Here is a 12,681-nt window from a genome sequence, read left to right as displayed (position 1 = left end):
GAAGGTATCCTTGAACTGGAAAAAGTCCGCAGTTGAATATCTAGTCATTCAACACTCTCAATTCCTGGGTGACTTTTTGGAAAAATAGTATTTCTTGTTGCAAGAAATACTGCATTTGTGATTTCAAGTCTCTCAATTTAGTTGGATGGAAGTGGTGAATTTCAGCCAAAGTGGCCAAATAAATCCTGTTACCGTGATCCTGATGTCATCAGCCTCTGCACTTCTGCTTCCTTTCTGCCACATGTTGCCTGCTTTCCATGACTTTGGCAAGAGCTTCCTTGGGTACATGGATGATGTCCAGGACGTTGGACTGGTGTCCCTGAGACAACAATAACAGGTGCATCATGGGGTCCAGGCCTTGTTGGGACTGATTGGCAGAGAGCTCACTGATGGTGTTGCTGGCACCTCTGGTGAAGTGGATGGCCTGGTCCAGCTCCAAGGCCTGGCTGAGGCTGAAGAAAAACTGCCTGCCTTCTGACGCTCCTTCTTAAAGCCTGCCACCATCATCTGCTTGCATGTCAACTCATTGGCTGTGAAGTTGAGTTGAGTGCCCTGTTGTCCATCTTCTTGGTGTAGCATTCGATTCCTAAAGGTTGAAGGCTACCATGGGGGTGGACTCAGGGTCATTTGGAAGCTGGCACTCACCATCTCACCCTTCTCAGCCTTTATATTGTCCTGTTTCCAGGCTGTCTCTTCAGTGCTGGTGGGGCACATATCAGGAAGTGATGGAAGATGTGGCACTGTGCCTGCACCCAGAAGCTGGCATGTGGTTCATCCACCAGATTGGGCCCTTTCTGCATCTGGACATAAAGTCCTCCTCAAAATGACCTGTGGTCTGCCTCTTGGCACCCAAGAAGCCCTCAGTGCTGTGTGAGACCTGATACATGGACTGGAGCCCCAAAGGCAGCACACAGCCTGCTCCTGAGCCTGCTGCTCATTTCCTCCATGTGGCTCCATTTGCAGCACAGTTGTTGCACTGAGGCCTGTGCATGCCAGGCAAGGCCAAACTGGCTCAAAGAGCAAGCGGCCACCTCCGCAAAGGTGTGCCAGGAGCAGGTGGACCAGTCACCAACCTCACACGCTGCCAATCTAGATATATCAGTTCCTCTACCCTGGAGGTAGGGCCCAGTGCCATCTGCTTTCCTCAGGCCTCTACACCATCAGCTGTTACGTAGTGGCCACTCAGGCTGTGGGAACCTGGCTATCCCTGCTTCCTTGAGTGGGTGAGGTTGGTGGCTGGTCCACCTGCTCCTGGGACACCCTTATAGAGGTGGCTGATTGCTCTTTGAGCCAGGTTGGCCTTGCCTGGCATGCACAGACCCCAAGTACCGACATGCTGCTCCGAGTGATATTGTCCTGTCTTGGGCCAAATTCTAAGTCTGGCCAGGGCTACAGAATACTGAGTCCCACGTGTGGTAATCCTGGCTGCTGCTGGTGGCCCACGGTGCCCCTCCCCTCCTAGGGCTCAGGATGAGGCCTGAGACAGGATGCTTCATGTATGAAGGGGGCCTCGTGCTCTTGGAGGGGGCCTCTGTCCCACAGGTTAGGTGAAATGTATGGCATGCTGCTGGCTGTCAGGGTTGCCAGGATGCCACATTCACCCATCCCTCCAGAGACCTCAAAGTGACCGGCTTCCCCTTTGAGAATTACTTCCCAAGGCCCAGGAGACATCTGGGGCTGCACAGCAGCTGGCTGCAAGCTGTCCTGGCTTCTTCCATGTTGTGATCGTCACTACCCACCAAGGGGAGTCAGATGCAGGCACCATGCAGGGGGATTGTTTCTGGACCTGCGTCTTGGTTATCATGGAGCCACACTAGGCCTGGTGTCAGGCAGGGTTGTCCTGGATGGTCCTGGGGGTGTCCAGAGAAGATGCAGAATGGAATTGCTGTTAGGATGAATGAGATGACTGTCAGCACAGAACAGGCACCCAGTGAGTGCTCAGGGATTATTCTCAGTAACTGTCTGGAGGGCAAAACCACCCACCTGGTAGCAACTGTTCCAAAGCCAGGAGGAAGGGAAGAGGGCAAGTTCCATTCACTTGAGTCTGATCAGTAAGCTATGCTGAGTGATCACCTAGAAAATGGTCCCACACGCAGAGCCACTCAAGGACACTGCCATGTGTCTCTAACTGCTCCACAACACAGAGGCACTGGGGGCTCAGCAATGATGACATCGTGGGGCGACATAACCCATCACAATGGGAGCCTGCTTGGATAAACAGGGCACAGAGTGAGTATCCCTTATCCCCTGAACTGAGATGTGTGTGTGCAACGTGTTTGTGCATGTGTGTGTGTGTTTTTGTGTGCATGTGTGTGTTTGTGTTGCTTCTATGGCTAGGCCTAGGTGCTCCACTCACAGGTGCACCCAGGTCCTCATCACTGTCACCACCAGGGCCTGGGGCCAGCATTAGTGTCTCCACAGGAGCTCCCCAATCTCTGTCCTCCCCACCCTGGGTGGTCATGGGGATGCAAACAGAGGAGGGGCACTGGGTACAGCAGAGGGCTGGCACCCTCCCTAGGTGGAATCCAGGTCATGTGTAAAGTGCTAGGTCTGCCCAGCAATGCTGGATTCAATACAACTTCTCAAGTCCTCTTCCCAGTAGCCCTCCAGGGTGACCTGACTCACCTACCCTACAGGTGGAGGCAAGGAGGTTCCTCAGACAAACCCCCTGCCTGAGGTCACACAGCGGCCAGCTGGCCAGGTTCCCACTAGCCAGGTTCCTAATGTCCACTCTTCCATTTACCAGGTCCCCACTGACCAAGTACCCACTGGCCATCTCTCCCTAACTAGGCCCCCATTAATAGGCCCCATGGACCAGACTCCACTGACCAATTTTCCACTGACCAGGCCCCCACTGAGAAGACCACAATTTACCTGGTTGCGGCTCACCCAAATCCCACTAAACAATTTTCCATGAATTAGTCCCTAGCTGGCTAGGCCCCCCTGACTAGGCTCCCACTGACCAGGTCCCAGCCCATTAAGGCCCCAACTGACCAGACCCCAAGTATACAGATCCCACCAACTACTTTTCCCTTGTTTATGCTCCAACTGACCAGGCCCTACTAATAAGGCCACCACTGACCAGGTCCCCACTAACCAGGCTTCCAATGACTAGGTCTCCAGGTCCCCATTGATGAGGCCTTCACTGAGGAGGCCACCACTAACCAGGTCCCTGATCCTGCCCCAACTGGCCAGGTCCTGATGACCAGTTCATCACTGACCATGGGCCACTGATCAGGCCCCTGAGCAGCAGTGCTCAAAGTCTCATTCCAATGTCCCAGTCAGCCCACAGACCATCCCTCCCTGCATGTGTGCCCACAGTTCAGGCCCTGTGGGTCTTCTTGGGACAAGGCCTTTCCTCCAAGACACAGGGAGGGACAGTCAGCCTCAGGCTCCATGTGCCCAGCTTCTCACTCACCCCCCAAGGTCCTCTGGGCCCATCTCAAAGGAGACAGTGAGGTGGCCTGGCACTGCCTGGACACATCATCTAGCCTATTCCTGAGTCTCAGAGTGGGAGGAAGGGAGGGACATTTGGCAGATGAGACACCCTGTGCTGCTTGGTCTCCCAGGGCCCTTCCTGCAGAGCCCAGGTCTAGAGACAAAGCACAGAGGCTTCAGGGAGACTAATCCAGAACCTTTCAGGCTGAGCCAAGGACCACATGAGGACTGTCCCCAGACAGTCAGAAGGTTCTTTGCTAGTTTCTTAGTACCTCAGTGGATGCAGCAGTGGTTCTTCCTACTGGGGACCAGTGAGTGCGAGCTGTGGAATGCTCATCCTGTGCTTCCTTGGTGGCTCCACCTCTGCTTCTAAGAAAAATCACTCATTCCTGGCTGGGGCAGAGAAAATACAAAATAAGCTTGGAGCATCTTGTGCCAGAAAGTTAAAAAGTGCGGACAGACTAATGGGGACAAATAAAAAAGAGATGAAGTGAGCTTGAAATGTCTACCACTGGCCTAATCTTGGGGCATTTGAGGACCAGAATCATGAGCTTTCCCTTCTCAGTTATGTATTGGTTTTATTTCTCCATGTAGAACAAAGGAGAGAATAAGAAAGTAATCATTTGGCAATCATTACAGTAATAATTGCTCAAACACAAGTCATCCATGAAATGCTAAATCTAGTGGGTTTTGAGGAGCAACCAGATATTTACAGAGCCTCAAAATATCTCCACACAAAATACTGTTGAACTACAAAAAGGAAATAGTAACACTCTGAGAGGCTGAGGTGGGTGGATCACCTGAAGTCAGTTCGAGACCAGCCTGGCCAACATGATGAAACCCCGTCTCTACTAAAAATAAAAAAAAAAAATTAGCTGGGTGTGGTGGCAGGTGCTTGTAACCTCAGCTACTCAGGAGGCTAAGGCAGGAGAGTCACTTGAACTCAGGAGGCAGAGGTTGCAGTGACCGAGATCACGCCATTACACTCCAGCCTGGGTGACAAGAGCAAAACTTCATCTCAAAAAAAGAAAAAAAGGAAATAGTAACATTAGCACGAACACACCAGGCTGGTACTCCTCAAGTCTCCTATTATATATAGTAGTAAAAGCTATAAAATGCCAATAAGCCATCAATGACCTCTACTGAAGTATCAATGATGACTTGATTGTTTGGCTGTTTAAACAGCTGAAATCTGGGCAATTTGAGTATGTCAAACTCAACAATACTGGTTTTCATTTACAAGATCAACTTAAAACTTAAAGAGGCTAAAAAATCATTTAAAATACCATATACATTTTCATCACACATATGATACAAACATATTCTACTTTAGTGAAGATCATGATGTTACATATTTTATGAGAAACAATTAAAATGTCATGTACACAGATCAGTAATAAAGTTTTAAGATGTTTTAGGTCTTTTAAATCATAAACTTTTTCCTTAAGATTTTATGGTTTAGATATTCTCTTCATTAGTTGTTGCTCATCAGTGGATTCTAAAGAAGAAACCAGATGGGAGAAAATGTCCAACACAGCAACAGCTGGAAAGAAAAATAAAGAATTATGTTCTTTACCTAAAACATTTCAGTTAACTATGTGTAAGTTTAAAAACTAAAGAGTTGGCCAGGTGCAGTCACTCACACCTGTAATCCCCACACTTGGGAAGGCTGAGGTGGGCAGATCACCTGAGGTTAGGAGTTCGAGACCAGCCTGACCAACATGCAGAAACCCCATCTCTACTAAAAATACAAAATTAGCCAGGCATGGTGGCACATTCCTGTAATCCCAGCTACTCGGAGGGCTTAGGCAGGAGAATCATTTGAACCTGGGAGGAGGAGGTTGCGGTGAACTGAGATCATACCATTGTACTCTAGCCTAGACAAAAACAGCAAAACTCCATCTCAAAATAAATAAATAAATAAATAAATAAATAGTTCAGAACTTTATCAGGGTTAATAAGAATGAGAAATATGTATGTACAATTATAATACAAAATTACTATTAAATAGAATTTGCTTGTATTTACACATGGAATTAATTACAATTGTGGTTAAATACGAGAGCTTTTTAGTCTTCATTCACATACTCAACAGCCATGTGCTAAGGTACTAGAACCAGCACTGGAATTACAAGATGAAGATAGTATGGTCCACCTCTCAACAATCATATGCTGTAATCTGAAAAAACAGACAGGCAGGCAATGTCCACATAGAGTCATAGATGCCATGACAGGTATATAGCAGGGCACTACTGGAACACACAGAAGGGTCATCTATCCCAGTTTTGTGTCAATATCATAGGCTTTCTGGTGGAGAAGATAGGTAGGTTGATGCCTGAAGGACGAGGAAAAGATTGCCAGATAGAGGGAAGAGATGAAGGCAAAGAGCCTGAGGTGAGGAAGAACCCTGTGGAGTTCCACTCCATCCAGTTTGGTGCTAGAGCAAAGGGCAGAGTGTGGTAAGTGGCTAGAGACAAGGCTGAGTAACTTGACAAGAATCACATTGATGTAGGTGTTTTTATTCCATGGTGAAAAATTTGGAACTTTTCCTGAGAACAAAAGTAAGCCAATGACAAAGTAAATGACAGAAAATTTAAAATGTCACCTGTCAAGTGACTGCTTATGAATGATTATGGCTCAGCTGAGTATTTCTAAATGAGCATGAGGTCTGTTGGTCTTAAATCTCTACCAGAACCCTGAGCACCTGATGATGCCTTTGTTTGCTGAGAATTGTTTGAGTGTGCTGGCTGACAGTTCCATGAGAATGGCAAAAGTGAATAAAGTGTAGAGCCAGTAAAAAAGGGATGCATAGACTTCTTGGGAATTTTTTAAGCTATGGAACATGATGAATTAATGGTGCATAAGTATACTCTTCATTGTGAAAGTTTTCGTTTTCACATCTGTCATTAGATGTATGTAACAAAAGAATAACATAGTATCTACTAACCCAACAATGAAAAGGAATGCCATTTGCTATTTACAGTTTATTTCTAAAATAAGTCTAAATTTAATTAATAAATTTTGGCAACATACTTTTCTTTGTTTCTCTAATTATTTGTTCTACACAGTCCAACTCCATCTAAAGTAAAAATAATAATAATGTTTAAGTTAAACAAGAGACATTATCATGAGAATAATATATCACTTACAAAATGTGGCCTTTAGTATATTTAGTGACTACACATAACTTGAACACTTGTTTAAATAGAAAAATAATCACATAAATAAAATAAAATTTCTACTTATTTTAAGTTTAGATAATAGAGGATATATCTGTGTAATGCTGTTTAGATTTATCTGATAAAAATAAAATTAATATTGATCTATTGTATATAAATAATTTTAGAAAGGTGGTGTTTTATTAGTACAAACGTTAAACAATTAAAGTCATGTTTTGCAATGAATACATTGCTTCAAAACTCTTAGCAAAATTCTGCCCTTTATAAAAGTTTAATCCATTTTTCACTTCAGTAAACTTTTCCTTAAAAAGAAATTTCTATTCTCCACTTACAGTAACCTTTTTTATAGTAAATTTTTTTCTAGATTGTATTCTAAATCAAGGTGGTACCTGTGTAGGTTTCTTCCAAAGGTATATTGAGGAATGCTGAGGTTTGGGGTCCAACTGAACCCATCACCCATGTAGTGAGCATAGGACCCAATAAGTAGTTTTTCAACCCTGGCCTACTCTGTCCCTCCCCGTTCTTATTTCCCAGTGTCTACTATTCCCATGTTTATGACAGTGTGAACCCAATGCCTATCTCCCACATTATGAGTAAGAATATGAGATATTTGGTTTTCTGTTTCTATGATAGTTTGCTTAGGATAATGGATTCCAGCTGTATCCATGTTGGACATGATTTTGTTGTTTCTATGGCTGCATAGTAATCCACGGTGTATGTGAAATTTTCCAATCTACTTTGGATGTTCGGTCTACCTTAGATGCACCTTGGTTGACTCCATGTCTTTGCTATTGTGAATAGTGCTGCAAGGAACATACATGTGCATGCATCTTTTTGTTACGATGATTTCTGTTCCTTTAGGTATACCCCCAGCATAGTAATGGGGTTGCTGCATCCAATGATCATTCTTAGTTCTTAATTTCCAAACTGCTCTCCATAGCAGCTGAACTGATTTTTTATTGCCACCAACAGTGTGTAATTGTTCCCTTTTCTCCAATCCTCCCAACACCAGTTTTTTTTTTACTTTTTAACAATATTCATTCTGATTGGTGTGAGATGGTATCTTATTGATGTTTTGTTTTGCATTTCTCTGATGATTAGTGATAAGCAATTGTTAATACATTTGTTGGCTACTTATATGTGTTCTTTTGAAAAGTGTCTGTTCATGTCCTTTGCCCATTTTTTAATGGAGTTATTTTTTGTTTGTTTATTTGTTTAGGTCCCTTATGGATTCTGGATAATAGGCCTTTGCTGTATGCATAGTTTGTGAATATTTTCTTCCATTCTGTAGGCTGCCTGTTCAATCCCTTGATAGTTTCTCTTGCTGTGTAGAAGCTCTTTAGTTTAATTTGATCACACTTGTCAATTTTTGTTATCCTTGCAATTGCTTTTCAGGACTTAGCCATACATTCATTGCCAAGCACTATGGCCAGAAGAATATTTCCTAGGTTTACTTCCAGGATTTTTATAGTCAGAGTATGTACTCTTATGTAAGAAGAGCACAAGGCTTTTAAAATAAAAATGGAAATGAATCTTTTAGTATTTTATGTTTATTTAATTCATAAAATGCACTTATTTTGGATTCTATTAAATAGTAAATACCCGTGTGTGATTAAGTGTTTGGATGCCAATCATTCCCTTGTGAGTATGGGTGGGAAGAGTTGAGATGGTACAAAGAAACCTTAAAAGTGGCATGAACCACAGCCAAACTACAATCAATTAGAGCGTAAGCCAAAGCATCTCAAAGTATACCTTCAGTTATTAGGCAATAACATGCAATTTCCAAAATCTAACTTAAATGCAGCCTTTAAAGAAACTTGAAATGTGTCAGTTTATTTACATTTACTGAATAAAGTTAGCAAATGGGTGTCTCTTGAAAATTAGAGCTCTGGGGAATTTTAAAAAAAAGGAAAGTTCCCATTTCCTTTCTGTGTTAATACGGCTAACTATAATCTTTACTTAACATGCATAGGTCAACTGAACAACTCAGTATTTCACCAAATTAAAAACAAGAATATTATTAGTGAAATAAAACCCAAAAGAGAAAAGGTAATTTGAAGTCTGTGGGCTTGAAGTAGGAATTCTTACAGGTGTTTTGGGAATACATTTTGTTGAGTCCTATACTATTAAGATTTTCAACACAAGGTGGCTCTGAGCCTGGCCTCATAGAGCACTGAGAAAAGCTTTCATCCACTCTTTCTCCATATGGAGCTTGGTGCTGATCACTGTTATTTTCTTATTTGATCTGTGAAGATAGCAAAGACAAATGCTTAGTATTTCATTTTTCCTTAAATGAGTCTTAATGACTTCAACTTTTTTAAAAGTTGCTGAGAGAGTAAACCAAATTACCCACTAAAGTGTTTTCTCACCGAAGATGTGTGAGAGCATATCTGTTGTAACCAATTATAATTTTAAAGTGGTTCAAAAGAAGTACATGTGTTTCTAGGGTGATTTCTACTGAATAAGCAATTCAAACAAAGTAGAGAGGGAAGAGAAATGGCTATCAGTAATGTGGGGCTGAACAGGTAACACTTGCTGCTTTCTAAAATGACTCTACTTGTAAGATTTGGAAGATTTCTATTAGAAATACTTGTATTTAAAGGGTAACTATGTGACAAAATGAATATGTTAAGTTGTTTGACTATAAGAACCAATTCACTATAAATAATTATATCAAAACTTCTTGTTGTACTCCTTAAATAATATACATTTAAGAAATCTAAAATGAACCAAAAAAAAAACCGCTAGAAATACTTGTGTTTAGTAAACCAGTTTCACGTTTCACCCTTGTACATTTCAACCATTATCTAGGAACAATTAAGCATTTGGCAATGATGAATAATTCTGAGCAACAACTCATAGTAGAGAAGTAGATGGCTTGGTTGGTGATCAAAAAGAACTAAAGCATCTCTGAAGACAATTAGCCCCTAACATTGTGACCAAGGCACTGGAGATGGGGTTTTTTCTTTCTGTCTTCCACACACCCCTTCAGGCTGAACAAGGTGTTATTTTGAAACCACTTTGTGAATCACACTTCCTTTCATTCCTGTAATAATTATTCCCTATTTCACAAGAACGCCTTTCTGTAGTTTGAAAATGTTACACAGAATAGTCTTTCTTAAGGTGCCCTATAGTGATAATACTAAAGATCACAATCAAGGACAGTTCCATGCCTGAGGGCCAGGATATACCCAGAGTAGCAGTAGTACTTGACACTTTGGGTTTAGGTTGTGATGTACCAAAAAGTAAATTAAACTCATTAATATTTCTACTTAGGGAAATTCTGACAAGTAATTTTATAACAAGATCATTTTATTAATTATAACGATTCAAAAATACTTAGTGAAAAAAACTAATAGATCAAGTTAACTACATGAGATTTTTTCAGGAAAAAAAAGCCATACAAAAGAAAGAGAGAGAGAGAGAAAGGAAGGAGACACAGAAACTCTCCCTGACTAACATTTTAAAGGTAAGATTATTTACTGACATTATTTTCCAAAATTATATTGTCAAGTTAGCATTCACTTCCTACTAATCTCCTGAAGGCATCTCACTAAATTATGCTTTCAAAACAAATTAATAAGCTTATTCCATTTTCTATGAGTGTATGTTTAGTAGTGTTAGTATTAATGCAATCTGGTCATTTAAAAAGTAATAGAATCTATTTATAATTTTAAAAACTGAACAATGAACAATGTAGCTTAAGACCAATTCAAAAGTATCATTTAATTTCTAAATCACAATCTTCTCTTTTCCTAATAGTCTTATGCCTACAGGTCTTAACAATCAAGTGAGTCTATAGTGAGAATCATTACTCTGAAAGATCAATTTTGTTATAATAATGATGGAAATTTAAATATTTAAAAGAAAAACACAGATGCCACCTGTTTCTAGAACTCTACAAATTGCTATGAGAGGCAGAGTAAACACAATACATATAATATCTCAAATGTAATTTGCAGTGAAATAAATGAAAGCACATTACAGATGAACTTACCTGACTTTAAAAACTAACCTGTTAATGGATTTCTTCTATTTTTTTTCTATTGCTGGCATTGCTTTTTCTTCTAGCTCCAATTTATATTCTTGTACTTTACCAAGTTCTACCATATTTTTCCATATGTGTCATAAGATTTACTATTCCCTCTTCCAACATCTTTTTATTTTCCTCAAGTTTTTCACATTCCTGTTGTACTTTTTTCATAGATAACTCCTGTTGAGTAACTTGATTGTTTTCAGCCAAATAGACACATTGTAAAGATACAGCTTCCAATTCTGCTGTGAGATCATCAAACTGCATGAATGAAATAATACAGCTTGATAATTAAGTAGCTGAGAATAATAAAACCAATAAAAATTTTGGTTTAATAATAAACCAATAAAATTTTTGAAATACATTTACTTGGAATAAAATATTACCAGTAATGTAGCAGATTCCTCAAATGTTAACCCTTAAATTACTCAGAAATTCAAGAACAAAATTAGACCACCATGAGTCACAAAAATATATTCTTTACTATCATCATCTTTGATGCAGAACTTTTGCACTTGATCTTTTATTATTCTGATTGTTTCTTTTTGTTCCTCCTTAAATGGCTCTAAGTTATCTCTTAGGAGAAAGTTTATAAACCTCTTCCCTCATCATCATTCCCCATAATTTGTCAAAAACAGTTTCAGAGATATCATATTAAGATATTTAGGCCAAAGTCAAAAAATGGCTCTCAGAATAAGACACTGAAAATAATATAACACTCTATGCTAAGCATGGTGGCTCATGCCTGTAATCCTAGCAGTTTAGGAGTCTGTGGCAGAAAGATCACTTGAGGCCAGGAATTTGAGAGCAGCCACAGAAACATAGTGAGACTCCACATCTCTACAAAAAAATTATTTTTAATTATCCAGCCATGGTGGTTCATGCCTGTACATCCAGCTCATTGGGAGAATGAGGCAAAAGGGTGGCTTGGACACAGAGTTCAGGGCTGCAGTGAATTATGACCACACCACTGCACTTCTGCCTGGATAACAGACAAAGACCATATCTCAAAAAAAAAAAGAGACAAAATAATGAATCCTGTAAATAAGGATTCTAATGTCATAAGCCTTTCCCTAAAATGCAAATGTTTTATGCTAATTTGAATTGCATTTTAAGAAGTAATGATTCTTGGGGTAAAGTCTATGGCATACACCACCCAGAAATAAATCCACATATTTACAGCCAGCTGATTTTGGACTAAGATGCCAAGAACATACAATGGAGAAAGGACACCCTCTTCAAATGAATGCCACTGGGAAAACTGAATATACATATGGAGAACAATGATAATAGATTCCTATCTAACACCAATACCAAAATAAACTCAGAATGAATTGAAGACTTAAATGTCAGGCCCAAAATTATCAAACTACTAGTAGTAAATATAGGAAAAATGCTTCAGGACATTAGTCTGCACAAAGATTTTTATGGATAAGACATCAGAAGCATAGGCAAAAAACAAATGATAGACAAATGGTACCACATTAAGCTAAAGAGCTTTTGCCCAGAAAACAACTGAGTAAACAGAAAACCTGTAGAATGGGAGAAAATACTTTCAAACTATTCATCTAATAAAGGACTAATATCCAAAATATAGAAGAATGCAAACACTTGACATTAAAAAAAAATCTGAATTCAAAATAAGGCAAAAGATCTGAATACACATTTCTTTTTTAAAAAAAGAAATACACATGGCAAATAAATACATTTTAAAATGCTCAGTATCACTAATCCTCAGGGAAACACAAATCAAACCTACAACGAGGTATAATCTCACTCCAGTTCAAATAAATGACTATCATTGAAAAGACAAAAAATAACAAATGCAGTTAAGGTTTCAGAGAACAGTAAACTCTTATATGCTGGTGGTAGGAAGGTAAATTAGTGCAGCCACTACACAAAACAACATGAGTATTTCTCAAAAAACTAGTATTGGAACTGCTGAGGGATCCAGCAAACCCACTACTGAGTATTCAGCCAATCGAAAACAAAAGATCAAAAGGATAACTGTACTCGTACATTTATTGTAGC

At 40.2% G+C, this 12,681-nt stretch overlaps 1 long non-coding RNA gene across 3 annotated transcripts in view; it reads right to left on the bottom strand.

Annotated features, from left to right (window-relative positions):
• Positions 1-4,751: 4,751 nt before the first annotated feature.
• LOC134810857 (uncharacterized) overlaps positions 4,752-12,681 on the bottom strand; it is a 117,145-nt gene continuing 109,215 nt past the window's right edge. Inside the window, exons 13-16 of one of the 3 annotated variants that reach the window (XR_010159505.1) lie at positions 10,633-10,911; positions 8,706-8,862; positions 6,472-6,517; positions 4,774-4,981 (exon numbers count right to left, since the gene is read on the bottom strand). This is a non-coding gene — a long non-coding RNA (uncharacterized LOC134810857). Of the gene's footprint in view, positions 4,982-6,471; positions 6,518-8,705; positions 8,863-10,632; positions 10,912-12,681 lie in introns of those variants that run through there. The other 2 variants (XR_010159507.1, XR_010159506.1) reach the window with 2 other exon arrangements.

This window comes from Pan troglodytes, chromosome 7 (assembly GCF_028858775.2).
Source record: "Pan troglodytes isolate AG18354 chromosome 7, NHGRI_mPanTro3-v2.0_pri, whole genome shotgun sequence".
In the NCBI taxonomy this organism is placed as follows: Eukaryota; Metazoa; Chordata; class Mammalia; order Primates; family Hominidae; genus Pan; species Pan troglodytes.
This window is presented reverse-complemented; position numbering and strand designations above follow the sequence as displayed.